General features: G+C 46.1%; 1 pseudogene; it reads left to right on the forward strand.

Annotated features, from left to right (window-relative positions):
* Positions 1-789: 789 nt before the first annotated feature.
* Positions 790-4,777, forward strand: LOC148591451 (uncharacterized; annotated as a pseudogene).
* The last annotated feature ends 12,768 nt before the right edge of the window (positions 4,778-17,545 follow it).

The following is a 17,545-nucleotide window of genomic DNA, read 5'->3' on the forward strand; positions in this document are numbered from 1 at the left end:
CCAGGTTGAGTGTGCGGATGATTATTGAGATTACGGGCTAACATTTTGGGGGCTCGTCCGGGATCTCAGTAATTGCCAGGCCCTCCCTGGTTGGGAAGGGCCACCCGACCTCGCTGGGGGAATGCTTCCAGGGGGAGCGCTACCTGATGACATTCCAGGTCCCCGGATCTCGAAAATACCTCGAGGTAAGGTATCGTACGATTCAGGAGGTTAAGGGGCGCCCCAATTTCTGGTGTGGTGGACTGTGGGAGGTCTGACGAGACAATAACTCCCCGCCACCGGCACACGTGGGACACCACTGCGTTGCCCTGGGTAAAAGGTTGGAATAGGTTGGAACGTTCTGCAAGTAGTATCATGGTCATTGTTATTTGTGTTGGTTGTCATGCTAATTCTTATTTGTGTCATTCGTGTTGTGTTCTAAATCGCTTTGATCCAGACGGAATGGGACAATCGCGTTCTGTTCCCGAAGGACCCCTTGATTGTTTTTTGTCAAATTTTCAAAATTTTAGGAGATGGACCCTCCTAAATTATGGGTTTAATATTAAGGCAGATAAATTGAAAATCTTTCGTACAAGTGAATGGCCAACTTTTGGAGTGGGTTGGCCTCCCGAGGGGTCTTTCGACCTCGATGTAGTCTGAAGAGTACTTTTTATCGTTATAGGGGATCCTGGCCACCCCGATCGGATTCCTTATATCGTTCTGTGGAATGATATCCTAAAAGAACCCCCCATTTGGCTACAAATGTGTATGGTAAAATGTGGAAACGGGTGCAAAATACTAACAATAAAAATGGGAAGAAATAAGCCCCCCATTCCATCCACGCCTAAATTACATGTCTTACAAGAACCACCCGAGGATCCATTTTTACCACCCTATAGTCCCCAAAAACCACAAAGTCCCCCTGTGGTGCCAGATCAACATGGTGGTCCTGTCCAGGATGACCCTTTATCCCCGCCCCACACTAGAAGGGGTCAAACTTATGGCCCGGTGAGAACTGGTGCAGCCATCTCTCCTGACTCCACCAGCTCCCTGGTACCAGTTTTACCACTAAGGCAGGTCCCTGGAGAAAGAGGGAGCGCATATATGTATGTGCCCTTCTCCACCATGGACCTGTATAACTGGAAGCAACAAAACCCTCCCTTCTCAAAAGATTGTGGGAGCATGATATCCCTTTTTAAATTTGTAATGTATAGTTATCAACCCACATGGGATGATTGTCAACAGCTCCTCCATGCCCTATTTACATTGAAAGAGAGGGAGAGGATATTAAGGGGAGCTAGAGAATCGATACCAGGTATAGAAGACCTGATCGAACATGGTTGTAGAAACATTCAAGATGAACGTGTGCCCCTCCAACGGCCGGAGTGGGATGACCATACAGTGGACGGGCGAAGGTCCACTGAGTTGTATCGGCAGTTTCTGATACAAGGGCTTCAAAAGGCAGCCAGAAAACCTACAAATTTGTCAAAAGTAGCAGAAGTCAAACAGGGACCCTCTGAATACCCAACTGCATTCTTGGAACGCCTGCTAGAGGCATATCGAATTTATACCCCTATTGATCCAGAGGACCCTGCAAACCAAAAAGCTATAAACCTGGCCTTTGTGTCTCAACCAACCCCAGACATAAGAAAAAAGATACAAAAACAAGATGGGTTTGCAGGAAAAACTAGAACCGAGCTAGTAGAAATTGCTCAGAAAGTATTTGATAGTCGGAATACACCCGAGGATGCCTTGGCAAAAAAAAATCACCAAGGCAACGATAGCAACAGTGGCAGCTTTACAAGCCGCTCCACCCCATCATCCTATAGATAGGAAGCTTACCCAAGGAAGGGAAAGGAATGATAATATGGGGAACCACCCCAGACGATCCATTCTTGATCAAGATCAGTGCGCGATTTGTAAGAAGAAAGGACATTGGAAAAATGAGTGTCCTTACCGAAATGCTCCACCAAACTCACGAGAAATTCTGTCTATGAAAGACGAGGACAACTGATGGGGCCGGGGCTCTGACAACCCCCGAGAGCCCAGGGTAACTTTGATAGTTCGGGGGCAACCTGTGTCGTTCCTTATTGACACTGGAGCATCACACTCAGTACTTAAAGAACCATTAGGCCCCCTGTCCCAAGAAACAACTAAGGTACAGGGTGCCACCAGACGGATGGAGACCTATAAGTGGACCACATCCCGAATGGTGGATTTAGGAAAGCAAACTGTAACTCACGCGTTTCTGGTCATCCCTGACTGCCCTTACCCCTTGATAGGGAGGGACCTTCTCCATAAGCTAAAAGCCACCATATCGTTTCAAGGGACCCAGCCAGTAGTAAAATGGGGGGATGATATACCAAAAGTGTTGACTTTAACTTGCCCCCTGAGAGACGAATATCTATTTGTAGAAACAACAAAAGATAAGTACACCCTAGATCCACTATTAGAGGATCTACAGAAAAAAAATACCCTCGGTATGGGCAGAAAGTAACCCTCTGGGTCTAGTTGCCCATGTGGCCCCTGTAGTGGTGACCTTGGAGGCGACTGCTAGACCCGTGCAAGTAAAACAGTATCCTATTAGATCTGAAGCAATGGAAGGAATAAAAAATCATATAAAAAGACTAAAAGACGCGGGTATTCTGATCCCCTGTCAATCAGCTTGGAATACCCCATTGCTACCTGTAAGGAAACCAGGGACAAATGAGTACCGACCAGTCCAAGACCTAAGAGAGGTCAATAAACGGGTTGAAACAATACACCCGACTGTCCCAAATCCTTATACCCTCCTTAGCCTCTTAACGCCGAAACATGTTTTCTATACTGTGTTGGATCTGAAAGATGCTTTTTTTCGATCCCTTTGTCCTCCGTGAGTCAACCCTTGTTTGCCTTTGAATGGAATGATCCATCCGAGGGGTATTCAGGGCAACTAACGTGGACAAGATTGCCACAAGGGTTTAAAAATTCCCCGATGATATTTGACGAAATCTTGCATAAAGACTTAGTCGAATACCGACATAGCCACCCTGAGGCAACCCTCTTACAGTATGTAGATGATCTCCTCCTCGTGGCTCGGACCTTGCAAGAATGCCAGAAGGCGACCGAGGACTTATTGAGGCAGCTAAGTGAACTTGGATACCGCGTATCTGTGAAAAAGGCACAGGTATGCAGAAAGAGGGTACAATATTTAGGATATTTAATAGAGGAAGGAACATGAAAACTCTCGGCATCAAGGGTACAGGCCATCACACAAATACCAACCCCCAAGACAAAGAAACAAGTGCGAGAATTCTTGGGGGAAGCTGGATATTGCAGATTGTGGATATTGGGGTTTGCAGAAATGGCGAAACCGCTCTATCAAGCTGTAGCAGGGGGAGATGCCAAACCCTTGGAGTGGGGTCCACAAGAAGAGGAGGCATTCCAGCAAATCAAGCAAGCCCTTATACAGGCACTGGCATTAGCACTGCCCGATATATCAAAACCTTTTTGTCTGTATGTACACGAGAGGACAGGAGTTGCAAAAGGGGTAGTTACCCAGGACTTAGGCCCATGGAAGAGACCGGTGGCTTATCTAAGACGTTGGATCCCGTAGCAGCCGGGTGGCCCCCCTACCTACGAGCAGTGGCGGCCACGGCAGAACTTGTAAAAGAGACAGACAAGCTCACCTTGGGGCAAGGGCTCACTGCTGTAGCTCCCCATGCAGTAGAAACCCTCCTAAGGGAATGTACTTTGCAATGGATGACAAATAACAGGCTGGCTAAATATCAAGCCCAATTACTCGATTCCAGAATAAGATTCTCAAAAACTACCGCAATAAACCCGGCAACTTTATTACCGGACAAACAACTTGAACCTGTCGAACATGACTGTACAGTAATCCTCTATGAACTCCATAGTCTTCGGCCAGATTTGACCGATGTGCCACTTGCTTCCCCAGAGGAAACCTTATATATGGGTGGCAGCAGTTACATAAAAGATGGATTCCAGTATGCAGGGGCCGCAGTGGTAACACAAGAAGGCCGAGTAATATGGGCCCAATTGTTGCCACGTGGCTGAACTCATTGCTCTGACGCAAGCGCTACGATGGGCAAGAGGAAAGGCGGTAAACATCTATATCGATAGCCGGTATGCCTTTGCCACTGCTCATGTGCATGGGCAAATATACAAAGAAAGGGGACTATTAACATTAGAAGGCATAAAAAATAAAGAAGAAATTTTAGCCCTACTAGAAGCTGTGTGGGCCCCCCGAGCAGTAGCCATTATCCATTGGCCAGCACACCAAAAGGGAAATAGTCCCCAGATACAGGGCAACGCTCTAGCCAATAGAGAAGCAAAAGAGGTGGCTCAACAGCCAGTGGGGCCACTACAAATATTAACATTAATGCCTCAGACCCAGTGGCCTGAAACACCCCCCGAATATACTGAAACCGAAAATACTCTGTGGGAGACCCCGCCTTTGTTCCCAAAAACCATGAGCATTACTAACAGCTCTCCAGTGTTCCTCCAGGCATTACAAAAGGTACGAGAGCAGATACACCGAGGCTTGCGAGACCACCAACCGGGGGACTTGGTGTACATCAAAAGGTTCCGAACAGCATCATTGGAACCTTCGTGGACAGGGCCACACCAAGTGATACTTCACACTCCAACAGCGGTAAAGGTCGCCGGAAAACCTGCGTGGATTCATCACTCCCATGTGAAACCAACTCCTCCTCAACCAAATCCAGATTCAGAGAAGTGGACTATTTCCAAGGACCCTAGTAACCCACTAAGCGTCACAATACGGAGAAAATGAGTAGACAGATATGGGGAACCTGGTTAATTTTAACAGTGTGTATGCAAACTTTGGGGTTAAGATATGAGCACAGTCTTTATCGCCCCATTAACTGGAAATGGGAAATTAGGGATACTGTAACAGGAAGCACAATCCAGTCAATAAGCACTAGTGACGCCCCTGAAATAACGATTTATGCAAAATAGGGATATCCATACGACTCTCGGCAACAGGGGATCACGGGGCAGCAGCAGCTCAGGGACACGGTCCCCATTGTGGGACTACTGTGGGGGAGGAATTACTACAGGAAATACAATACGACGCATGCCCTGCTATAGGAACTCCTAGGTGTCAAGGGGATGGCCAGTTTCACTGTGCCCAATGGAGTTGTGAAACAGAATCCTCCTGGGGGCATCATGACCCCTTCATAAGAATAGAACGGGGTCCGAAGGGTAAATGCAGTATACCCGGAACTTGCAATCCGATCCTTTTTAAACCCCAGTATTGGGGCCGATACGGAACAACCTGGGTTACGGGCAGGACGTGGGGACTACGGCTGTATGTCCACGGGCCTGACCCAGGGGTCTCCATAACAATACAGAGGCATTCCCCTACTTTTGAGAAAGATTGCTGGCTATGCCTAGATCCGAGACTCCCTTACTATATAGGCGTAGCTACTGAAGGAGCACCTACTCCCAGGAAGCACTCAGACAAGTGTACATGGGATCACCCCAGATTGACCCTTGGGGATATGCAGGGAGCAGGACTATGTTTGATCACTGCAAGGTGAGGGATACCCGCCTTGTACCAGAAAAATTGTAACTGAACATTAAGAGTTAATGTTACAAGAACCAGGTATTATGAGGCCCCGACAGGGGCGTGGTGGGCCTGTATGAGCGGGCTGACTGACTGTGTAAACACCCAGCAACTTGAATCCTCGGGCACAGGGCCTGATTTCTGTGTATTAGTATATATTCTACCCCAAGTGTATTTGTATGGCAGGGATAACAGAAGGGCCCACCTGAGCTACATTGAACACCATCATGGGAGAGAGAAGAGCAGCCCCTATCTTAATTCCATTACTGGTTGGGGCAGGAATAGCTGGCTCCACTGCGGTCAGGCCAGAGCCGTGAAGAACTGGCAACTGCAAATAACGTATGAAGGAGTTGCAGCTGTCTCAGCTCTGCAGAGAAGGACCTGGGTGTCATGGTGGACAACAAGTTGACCATGAGGCAGCAGTGTGCCCTCGTGGCCAAGAAGGCCAAGGGGGTCCTGGGGTGCATTAAGAAGAGCGTCTCCAGCAGGTCGAGGGAGGTGATCCTGCCCTTCTACTCAGCCCTAGTGAGGCCGCATCTGGAGTATTGTGTCCAGTTCTGGGCCCCACAGTACAAGAGGGATGTGGAGCTGCTGGAGAGAGTCCAGCGCAGGGCTACGAGGATGATCAGGGGCCTGGAACATCTGCCGTATGAGAGGCTGAGGGAGCTGGGCCTGTTCAGCCTGGAGAAGAGAAGGCTGAGAGGGCATCTGATCAGTGTATATAAGTACCTCAAGGGAGGCAGTGAGGAGGATGGTGCTGGCCTCTTTTCACTGGTGGCCACCAACAGAACTAGAGGTAACGGCCACAAACTGAAGCACCAAAAGTTCCACTGGAACTTAAGGAAAAATTTCTTGACAGTGAGGGTGCCAGAGCACTGGAACAGGCTGCCCAGAGAGGTTGTGGAGTCTCCTTCTCTGGAGATCTTCAAAACCCACTTGGATGCAGTCCTGTGCCACGTGCTCTAGGTGACCCTGCGTGTGCAGGGGGGTTGGACTAGATGACCTCTAGAGGTCCCTTCCAACCCTAAGCATTCTATGATTCTATGATTCTATGAAACCTGTTTGTTAGTAATTTCACTTGTAAGGTCAATATTGTCACTGATGTCTGTAGCTTTCTGATGGACTTTTCAATCATTTGTCACTGTAAAAACTCTTTGCAATGGTGTTTGCATTTCAATTTAATAAAACAGTTTTTGAATAAATTTTATATAGTCTTATAGCTCTATTCATCATGGAATTTATCAGTTCCTGTATATAATGTGTAACAAGCAAGGATAAAGCCAGGCATCCAGCACAGTTCATGGGATAGGCTCCCACTATTCTGCACATGGAAGGACCAGTGCCAGATGCATTTAACCCATGTCATCTGCATTGAGCAATTGATCTGATATACGGGAGGCTCCTGATTTGTGGGTGTCCTGAGAACACAACATGAAGTGCTCTGTGTATATAAGCAGGGCATGACAGAAGGAGATTTGCTCTCCAACTTCTTGGAGGAGCTAGTTAGAAAACTTGTCTCACTGCTGCTCACATTTCACTCCTAGCATACAGTCTGTAGGGCATAAACAGGCAATATATTCACATGAACCAAACATCTGGAGAGGAAAGAAGCATGAGCAATGCCACTAGCTACAACCAGTCTTCTAGGTGTCATGGAAGGCACACAGTTAATGCAGACAGCAAATTCACAAGGTCACATCATTTTTTTTATATTCATGCTTCTTTATGGCTCTTTGTTTTGAAGAAAACTCTCTCTGAAATTCAGGCACTGCCAGTTATCAAAATAAAGCCTGATAGAGAAAGCTTGAGAACCTGGGAACCCTAGGGTGCAGAAATGCTACACTGATTGCTAGAAAGGACAAGTGTCTGACTCACTGCTGCAAGAGCAGGAGTGTTTGTTGCAAAACAGAGGTTACCCTCCAGGGCAAGAGCCTGCAGCTGCTGCTGCCTGGGGCTGGTAAAAATATAGTGAGAATTTAAAATAAAGCAGATTAATTTCATATCTCTAAAGCCTTTACAAAATTGAGGTGTTGTCCATGAATCACAGCAGGGAATATAAAGGAAATGTCACTGTAAAGGGTGTTGCAGATAGTTAGGGAACGGCGGCCGGAAGATATCGTGCTGTACGGAAAGATAGGGCCCCTAGTAGCCAATAGTGTTTAGTCTATGGTGTAAGCAGACGGATGTGACGTTGTAAACCTAGATATATAACACCTTGTTTCCCATCAATAAAGGCCATTTGCCGTCCACCACATTTGTGTCAACTAGCTGATAGCCCGAGTGGTTTGGGGGTGGTCGCCGTGCCGTCCCTGAACCAGGTCGCTGCAGCCATTTGAACTGCAACAAGTGGTGCCGAAACCCGGGAACGTCATCGCCTGGATGAGCGAGCAGCGTGAGCAGCAGCCAGAGCAAGTGGACCACCCCGGCGAAGGGGACACTACTGAATCAACAAGGAGGATGGAAGCCCTCATAAAGGTCGTATCGCAATTACATAAGTACTGGGGGATTGATTGTAAGCCAAAAGATTTTACTCTTGCAGTTACAAGGCTTTTGAAAATTAAGGCTATAGACCAGCCGGTGGATATTCTCCACCCTGAACTGTGGGACAAATGTACTATGGCATTAGCTGAGGAGACAATGTTCTCAGGTTGTGGGAAAAACCTTAAGGCGTGGGGAAAAGTTGTACAAGCCTTACAGAAAGCTATGAAAGAGCAGGAGACTTGGGTAGCAGTAAAAGACTGTTTATTGGCCACGTCCAAAGTGGGAATCGGGACAACTGCGCAGACTTTGGACCCCCCAGATGATGGCAATTCTGCTGAGCCTAAAGGTCAGCAAGAGGGTGAAACATCCCCTCCATCCCCGAGCCCCGCCCTGCTTACAGAGGAGCAGAAACAGCCGAAATCTGTTTGGAGCGAGCTAGCCGAGGAAGCTGGGAACATTGAAAAGAAGTCAGAGCATGATGACGTCTGGGCCAGGCCACCACCCTATGCCCCTCAAAATGGCGCCGAGCCACAAGGGGAAGGGCGGGGCGAGGGTGCCCCCGGCGCGAGTGAGGCGCCGGAAACCAATGGGAGTGACCGGACACCTGAGGGCGGCCCGAGGGAGGGGCCGAGAGGAAGTCCGAGGGAGGGGCAGAGAGAAGACCCGAGGGAGGGGTCGAGAGCAAGTCCGAGTGAGGGGCGAAGAGAAGACCCGAGGGAGGGGTCGAGAGTAAGTCCGAGTGAGGGACGAAGAGAAGACCCGAGGGAGGGGTCGAGAAGAAGTCCGAGTGAGGGACGGAGAGAAGACCCGAGGGAGGGGTCGAGAGCAAGTCCGAGTGAGGGACGAAGAGAAGACCCGAGGGAGGGGTCGAGAAGACGTCCGAGTGAGGGGCGGAGAGAAGACCCGAGGGAGGGGTCGAGAGCAAGTCCGAGGGAGGGGCGAAGAGAAGACCCGAGGGAGGGGTCGAGAGCAAGTCCGAGGGAGGGGCGGAGAGGAGGTCCGAGCGAGGGACCTGGAGCGAGCCCGAGGGAGGGGCGGAGAACCGATCAGAGCGGACATTTCAAAAAACGCGGAAGCCCAACGAAAAAGTACCGGAGCCCGGAAGTGACCAGTCAGTCGAGTTCCGACTCCGGATCAGCCACTAGTCAGGACGAGTGGCTCACAACCGATTCAAACTTAAGGAAGGAGAAAAAGAAGGTAAACATCCGAATTAAAGAAAAACCGGCGGGAGCATTCATGATTAAGCATGTTGCAAAGGAAGAGCATCTGACCCCAATTCAGGTGGCTGTTACCTTCAAAATAAAACTAATGAAAATTGTGAGTTTCTGTTCACAGGACCGGATCATCGGACACCCCCGTAACCCGTACACCCCGGTGGCAAGCGTCCCGCCCGAGCCTGCGAGTTCCACGCTGACCGAATCCAGAAAACAACAAAACAGCCTCCGCAAGAGGGGGCCGCGATGCCTTTGCGTTATCTTAATTTTGCAACTTGTCACTATAGGACAGGTAGAGTCACACCAGCCCTTTAAATGGGGTACTTGAACAGATCGAACAATCTCAAGCAATTAGTACAAAAATAACTACAGGGCCACCAGTTTTCAGTGCCATGCCTTGCCAACTAGCACCCATTGAACCCTGTTCCAAACGCAGCCGGTACAAAAATTTGTTCACCAGTTCGCCGTGGTTAACCACCCTGATATCCACCTTGATAGGGCCGATCACAATGATCATGATGACGCTAATCTTTGGACCCTGTATATTGAATAAGCTCATGCCGTTTGTCAAGAATCAGCTAGAGAAGGTTAACATCATGTTAGTAGAACACCAACAACTGCTTTAAGAATATATCCACTCAGTATTACCCCCAAGTTATCCCAAGGTACACCCTATTCCTACACCCTGGTATTACCTGTCATCCCCTACCTTCTACGCGCCTTCTTCTTTGTGCCTTATGTTTTATGTCAAGTTTATGATATGTAATTTTAAGATTGGTATAACTATAAGAATAGAATAAGATAGTAATAAGAATAAGATAGTTGTATTTTAGCTAGTTTTGTTATGCATAGGGAGGGGGGAAGTTGTTGCAGATAGTTAGGGAACGGCGGCCGGAAGATATCGTGCTGTACGGAAAGATAGGGCCCCTAGTAGCCAATAGTGTTTAGTCTATGGTGTAAGCAGACGGATGTGACGTTGTAAACCTAGATATATAACACCTTGTTTCCCATCAATAAAGGCCATTTGCCGTCCACCACATTTGTGTCAACTAGCTGATAGCCCGAGTGGTTTGGGGGTGGTCGCCGTGCCGTCCCTGAACCAGGTCGCTGCAGCCATTTGAACTGCAACAAAAGGGACTGTCCTGCAAAGGTCATTACACTTGCTATCAGCTGAGAGCTTTTACAATTTAGGAAAACAAACAAACAAACAAACACCTGGTTCTGCTACAGCTGTGGCTACAAAACAAAACATGGGACACAGGAGCCCCCCAGGCTCTCTAAAAGCTTAAAGGAGTCAGAATTCAGGTATTTTGGTATCTTATATTTTAGCAGCTGTTGCTACTCTGTCTGTTAAGCTTGTTTACGTTAAATATAAATTCACGTTCACTTGAACAAGGAGCACCTATTTGATAAAGCACTTTTTCCAGTAAGTTAGGTCTAGGAGCTTAGGCCATTGCCCTGCCAGGCTTTCTGGAGCAGGATAAAAATGACTTTACTGTGATTAGCTTTTCTTGGAGCTTTACAAAAGGCCTCAGCAAGGAGTGGCTCTTGTAGGGAAAGTGTTTGTTAATTGCTTGTTTGTTTGCTTGTTTTGGTCCAACCACTACACATAGAAAGGGAAAATAATTTTAAAATAAAACAGCTTTCAGGTACCGCTGAAGATACTGCAGGTATCACTCAAAATCAAGTCAGTTCCCACTATATGGTAAAGAGTTAATTAATTAATTCTATTTATTTGTTCACTTATCTGACAAGCAGAGCAATGTCTGAGTTTGAAGGATTAATAACAGAGATATGTTTGTGTGTACATGTGTGTGGATTAAGCCACTGTCTTGCGGTACATGCAGGAAGGTAACTGCGGCTGCCCAGAAACAGCTTGCCCATCTTTGGCATAGCTCTAATATCTACATGCACCCCCCCCAATCCAGGAGTATGCCGAGAAGCTACCTTCACTGCTCCCAGATCCGCTTAAGGTAGGTACTTCTGACATGATGGTGGAGTGTTTATTAGATCAGAATACTTAGAGCAGTAGTAGCTGGGAAGAGAAAACCTGCGTGAGGACCACAGACTGTCAAACAAAGGGAAAAACTTTGTGATCCTCAGGCCTTTTCTTTGGTCCTAGAGATACACAAGGATAAAATCTCAGGCTCCTGTTCTGTTTAGATATCTGCTTTCCCTTCAGTTGTTCTGTGAAGGGACCCTGCCACTACCTATGCAAAGGTAGTTTCTGTTTAGTGAGTCATGTTCATCTTTACCCAAACATTTTCCTTTTTCTTTAAGTCACTGTTTCATCTTAGATACAGGGTGGAAAGGCTGAAGAGTCTAACTCTGGAAGCTTTTTCTGCACTGCCCATCATCATAATCTTAACCCTCATTTGCACATCCATGATGTTAACGTTAGGTTTATTGCCATGAAGTCACTTTGAGGCAGTGATGGGTTATTGCTCATAATGTTGCTAAGGCTACGTGGTCTCATCCTAAATAAGCGGGTGATTATTGCTGGCTGTACTGATCATGAGCATTTCTGTTTAGGTGGTTTTTCTGACCAACAGGGGGTCAGAAGCCAATGATCTGGCAATGTTTCTGGCAAGGTTACATACTTGTAGCTTCGACATCATCTGTTTCAGGTAATGGTGATGTGATCTTTAGGAAACTCCCTGTGTGTGATCACTCTGTATATGTGTGAGACATGAAGCAACGTGGAACTCAGTCTGCTGAGGACACATTCAGATTAATTTATCAGACGAAGAGCAAAACATCAGTATTGGGAGTTGAAATTTTGATACAGTGAGCTAGGGATGACTAAAAGACAACTTATGATTTCTGCCTTAATTATTTGAAGAACTGATCTAATCCTTGTGTTACCTGCTTCCACTGATCCCACCCTGCCGCGCTGCCCTTTGCAGGGATACAAGGGTTCAGTTAGAACAGATGAGCAGTGACCCAGAGCAGGGAACTGATCTGGCCGAAAACTGACCCAGCGAAAGGACTGGGTCCTTTTTGTTCTTGTTTGTTTTGCTGGCTTGTTTTTCTGCCTGATCCCTGGTGTGGTTCACTGCACAGAAAGCTGTTCCGCCTTGATTACAGAAGTGGGTGCATAGTGAGGACTATGTAACCGTCAGTATAAGCAATTCTTCTCTTACTGTGCATACAAGGTCTCAGATATTAGAGTAAAAGCACCTGTTAAAATATATTAGCTTTTAGGGAAAATGGCAGTTTTCCTGCCATTCTGTTCAGCAAAAAAAAATGTGAATCCACCTAATTTGTATATTTCTCTGAGAAATGTTGCAGTTTGAAAGCTGTAGTGGTGATGGGGGGGGGGGGGGGCGGGCGGGGGAGGAGATATCAAATCAATATCGGATTCACAAACAGTCTGTGGACCGTAGGTCCGATCGCCTTCCTAGGAGCGAATCGAGTTCCCAAATAGTGTGATCAACTATAAGCTAGACCCTGGCAGTATCGGATTTACAAACAGTCCATCAACTGTAGGTCCGATTGCCTCCCCCCAAACAAGTAGTCGAGTTCACAAACAGTATGATTTATTCAAATGCAACATTTACAAAGCAGGTTTCAGATGTCAGTACAGGAAATTCTCTACTAGTGTGTGGGGTTTTTAGCTAGCTCTGATGTACAAATGTGCAATCATCACTCACCCCAGAAGACGGGAGAGGGCTCTCAGTCTCGAGTCTCCTCAGGCAGCGCGCCAGTCTGAGGGGAGGAAAGGGGGATCAGCCCGTCAACTGACCCAGGAGTTAGGATGGATTCTTCCCCCCACCTTTTCATCCTTGGTTCACATTTTATACTTTTCTTTACATTCAGGTGGAGCTTGAGTGACTAGAGTCATACTTAATATTGTTATTGATTGGTGAAAAAGTTTCTCGCTTTCATTTAAAGGTACAGTCAATCGAAAATCTAGAGTGCATGCTCGGTGAGGAGTGGTCGTACCTCGGAGGCGGGTAACTTTTGGGATGGAGCTGTGGTTTTCACATTATAATGAGCAAAGTTCAAGCAAAGTTCATCTGAAAGGAGTGATTTGCCACCTTTGCTGGCTCAGCACCAGACATGTTATCATATATCTCCCATTGGACAGCCACTGTGTGGCTTATCAGCAGCCCAGCACAGGGAGTGCAACAGAGTTTGGCCGCGGTGTCTTCACTCTGCTCCATCCTCCGTTACTCCCCTTTGCAGCTGCGAGGAGGGCAGATTGTGTTGCCTAGGGAACTGTGGAGGAGCAGAGTCCGTATGTACCAACCATCCTGAAAGTGGCAACTGTGTATCCCCCCAAGCAAGCTTTTGTAATGCCAAAACTTCGGTTAGGCCCTCTCAGTTCCTGCTTTCAAACAATTCTTCCACATCCCCTTGGTGAATTTCTGATTTGTGTATAAAACTAGCATTAATCCACCAGGTAATGTAATGATTGGCAACATCTGTCTTGAGAGAGCAGAAGTTCCCAAGATGCAAGGAATGGAGATGCTTATCCCCTGGGGCTCAGGTGCTGCAGCATAGCTGCAGGAGAAGAGGCTGCCAAAAGCCTGTCTGAATTACCGCTGATCCCAGTCTGTTTCTTCTCCCTTTGGGAACATCAGCTCCTCGTTTAATATTTGCCATTGCAGGAAATGTTGCAGATGGGTAGCAGCAAATATTCCCCAATCACAGTAAAAACTGGCAGTAGGAATCTAATTGTTTTGAGAGCAGTGGCGTACACTTTCCTCCATGATGTTTAGCTCGGAGGCATGCCCTGTCAGCACTGATATTGCTACAGGTTCCTCTCAGACATGTGTGCTGATCTTGTGCTTTGTGTTTGCAGAGGAGCGTACCACAGAGGCAGCTCCTACACGCTGGGAGTGAGATCTGTTGGTTACTATAAGCATGACTTTTCCAGTGTCTTTGGCTGTGCAAGTGAGTTTTTTTTTTTTTTTTTTAATAATCTGTGTGTCTAACAGTTTGTTTGAGCATTTCAACCTTTAGCAAGTGCTTCATTAACTGAACTGTAGCGTTTCTGCTGGGTAAGCAAAGTGAGAGATGGAGTCCCCTTTCCCTCCCTGTTATTTAGATAGCTGCAATTGGTAACTAACTGACTTACGAGCAAAGGAAGTCATCAACTGAGTGACTGCTGCTGGAATGGTCAAACAGGGATTTTTTTTTTCTTCCTCTCCAGAAAAAAACCCTCTGTCTCTCTTCTACCTCCCATCAGAGTTCTTCTCTTTGGGCATGCCTGGCGTTATTTCACAGATGTTTGATGCTGGCAGACTGTTTTAACTTTCTTCCTTGGAGTCATCTCTAGGTATGATCAACATCTCTCTTAGAAAGACAATGTCATAAAATCTGTAGCTATTTCTTTTATGCTTGACAGACAATGTTGCCGGATGTTTTTCGTGGTCCATGGGGAGGCAGCCACTGCAGAGATTCTCCAGTGCAAACTATGCGAAAATGCAGCTGTTCTGAAGGTTGGTCAATGACAAAAAGTATTTGTTTTTGAGATTAGAAGGTAGTACAGAGCTGTGGTTTCCATATGCCCTGGGGCATATTCACTTAACTTTTCAGGAAAGATAAGCATTCATCTATAGGACCCCTGGTCCTTTTGCTCCAATAGATTTGGATTTGCAGACAGCTGAATAAAATATTGCAGCAAATCTCAGGTAACGTTCCATATGCAGCACAATGCGAAAGCTTCTCTGCTGCTGCCCTGTAAACAGCAGTTGCAATACTTTACAATATTTACAATACTCTTTTCACTGTTTCAGCAAGCACTCTAGTATTTTACCTCAAATACAGAACAAAAGGTTTTCTTATTTTTATTTTTTGCCCTTTCCAGTGAATGAGAGGATGAGCTGCACTAATATCTGCCTTCTTTGTTACAGTACGGACTGATGGGCTGCTGCATTCTCTAGTCTTGACAGTTTGCTGTGTCTTATTCTGATATTTATTAGCCCATGAAAAACTGATCACTTGCTCTTTTTTTTTTTTTGGCGGTAGATAATTCACAAACATTTTCTCTAATCTAGACTTTATTGATCTATGTTGGGTAGCATCTATTGTGCAGCAGCTTTGCCTTGCTGTTTTGGAACTGGTGCTTCTTACAGTGTAAATGGTTTAGGAGATTTTTTTTTAATTTTTATTTTTAATTATTATTCCTTGATCTGGAATATTAAAACATGCAAGAAGTGTTTTACCATCAAAGATATTTTCTGAGAAACAGAAAGCTCAGTCTGAAATTTTATTTCCATTAGCAAGACTACAAACTAGATATGCAATGTCATATTTTAAAATTACTCTCATCTCATTTTAAGTCAGCTCTCTCTAAACTGTCTTCCATATAAACAGGTGTGTCAGGCAAAAGACCAGTATATTGAACAGTTCAAAGAAACTGTGAATACCTGTGTGCCAAAAACAATAGCTGGATTTATCGTTGAACCAAGTCAAGTAGGTGCTTTGCCACTTCTGAATTTTGATAGCACAATTTAAATATTATTCTTTAGCTACATCCTAATTGCATACTTCTAACTGCTTCTGGTCCTAAACATATTAAATATTTCAAAAATTTTTGGGGTGTGTACTATTAGAATTTGAACTTTTGCAACTGATTTCAATAGAGCAGGATTTTTTTGTTGTTCATTAAGTACATTACATTTAAAAATTATGCTCTGTTTAATCTTTTTCAGTATTTTAAATAGAAGGATGACACATGAAACCAAAATAAAGTTATATATTATTGTTTAGATTCTAATAGTTACTTTCTACTTTAATTATGCTTTTGTTTTATTATTTCTGTAAACTTTATCTCAGTCCCCTTCCAGTTCTTCCCAACTATGTTCTTCACTATGTTTTTAGCAGCTCACCAGCAAGCCATGGCCCAGGATTCATTCCTCTTGGTGCTTCACTGCATTTTCAAAACTGCTATTTATTTAATTCTTAAATAGCAGGAAACTGTGGAGAAATATATACCATAAATGCAAAAATATAATCTTAAAACCATGTCCTTAGAGAAAAGTGAAGCCGTTACTCTGTCATTTTTGTTGTCTTCCAAACCTTTACATACCTCACTCTATGAAGCCATCACAGTGCAGGTGTGGAGTGGAATTTGTGATTTAAAAGACAAGTGGCGATGGTGGGCAGGAAAGGAGGAAACTGTTCTAAAAAAAACTACCAATGAGAATGGACCTGATTTGGGAGTTGGTTGGTTAACTTCATCATCAAACACTTTCTATGTTTCCTCAGTGTGAAGGTTTTCAGGGTACTGTTTTTGGCAGTTTATCTGTTCACAGTGATCCACTTTACAGTGTGGCTCACAAATGTTTGTACGACTGTTCCAGATGGGCTTGGGATTCAGCAATAATCACACCAGAATGAGGTGACTACATGGAGCATTTATTCAGGTGAAAGCACATGAAAGCAGCAAAGTATGGATAACTACTCACGAGGTGATACCTGCCAGTGGGATACTGGACCCGAACATCCTCTCGAGCTGGCAGATCAGAGAGAGAGGAGAGTGTTGCTGACTGGCTCCCGCGGAGACAGCACAGGCCTCAGAGTGAGGAGTTTCTTCTCCCCGGCTCTCTCCGCACTGTCCTCTCTTGTGCTCGGTGCATCCTGGCACGTAGGGTCAGTACGACCCAGGAGGGCAGGCCGGGGGGCGGACAAACTCCGGCCTCTAGTTGTGCAACTCTCCCCCCTGGGTGTGCAGGCACGCATGCAGTCAGGGGTCCCAGCCCTCAATTCGAGGGTCCTGCCTTCCTCCTCTTCTTCCTCATTTCCGGGTGTTTGGCCTCAAAAGCTAGTTTGGAGGACGTCTGCGGTTAAGTTGGCTACAGGCCCGGCCGAGCGCCGGCTTCAACAGGTTTTTGGATGGGGGCTGCCTGTGAACCGGGCTGAGCAGCTGCATCCGTGCTCCTTATCGCTCAGCCTAGGCAGGCAAACATCTTCTTTCCCAAGGTCTGGCCTCTGCTTCCCACAGGAGATTTTTATGGCTCTACAGATCAGAAATTTCCATCTCCAATACAACGACGCAGTTGACGGAAGAGGAGGCTGCCTGTGGGCTGGGAACGAGGGAACTGAGCAGGAAACGTGTTGAAGCCACAACTGCAAAACCAGGAACTTAGGAGACAGCACAAGCTCTTATCCGAGGGGCTATTGGCATTTGTTGTAGGATAGTCACCCAGTAAATCCCCTGTTTTCTTCATCTGTTCGTGAACAGCTTTTGTCTTTTGCTTTTGGCAGGGTGGTATGGAACTGTTCACTACCCAAAATGTTTCTTGAAGGAAGTTTTCAGCTAGTATGG

The sequence above is a fragment of the Tinamus guttatus genome, unplaced genomic scaffold (assembly GCF_059628265.1).
Source record: "Tinamus guttatus ecotype Peru unplaced genomic scaffold, ASM5962826v1 Tinamus_guttatus_pri_ptg000812l, whole genome shotgun sequence".
NCBI lineage: Eukaryota > Metazoa > Chordata > Aves > Tinamiformes > Tinamidae > Tinamus > Tinamus guttatus.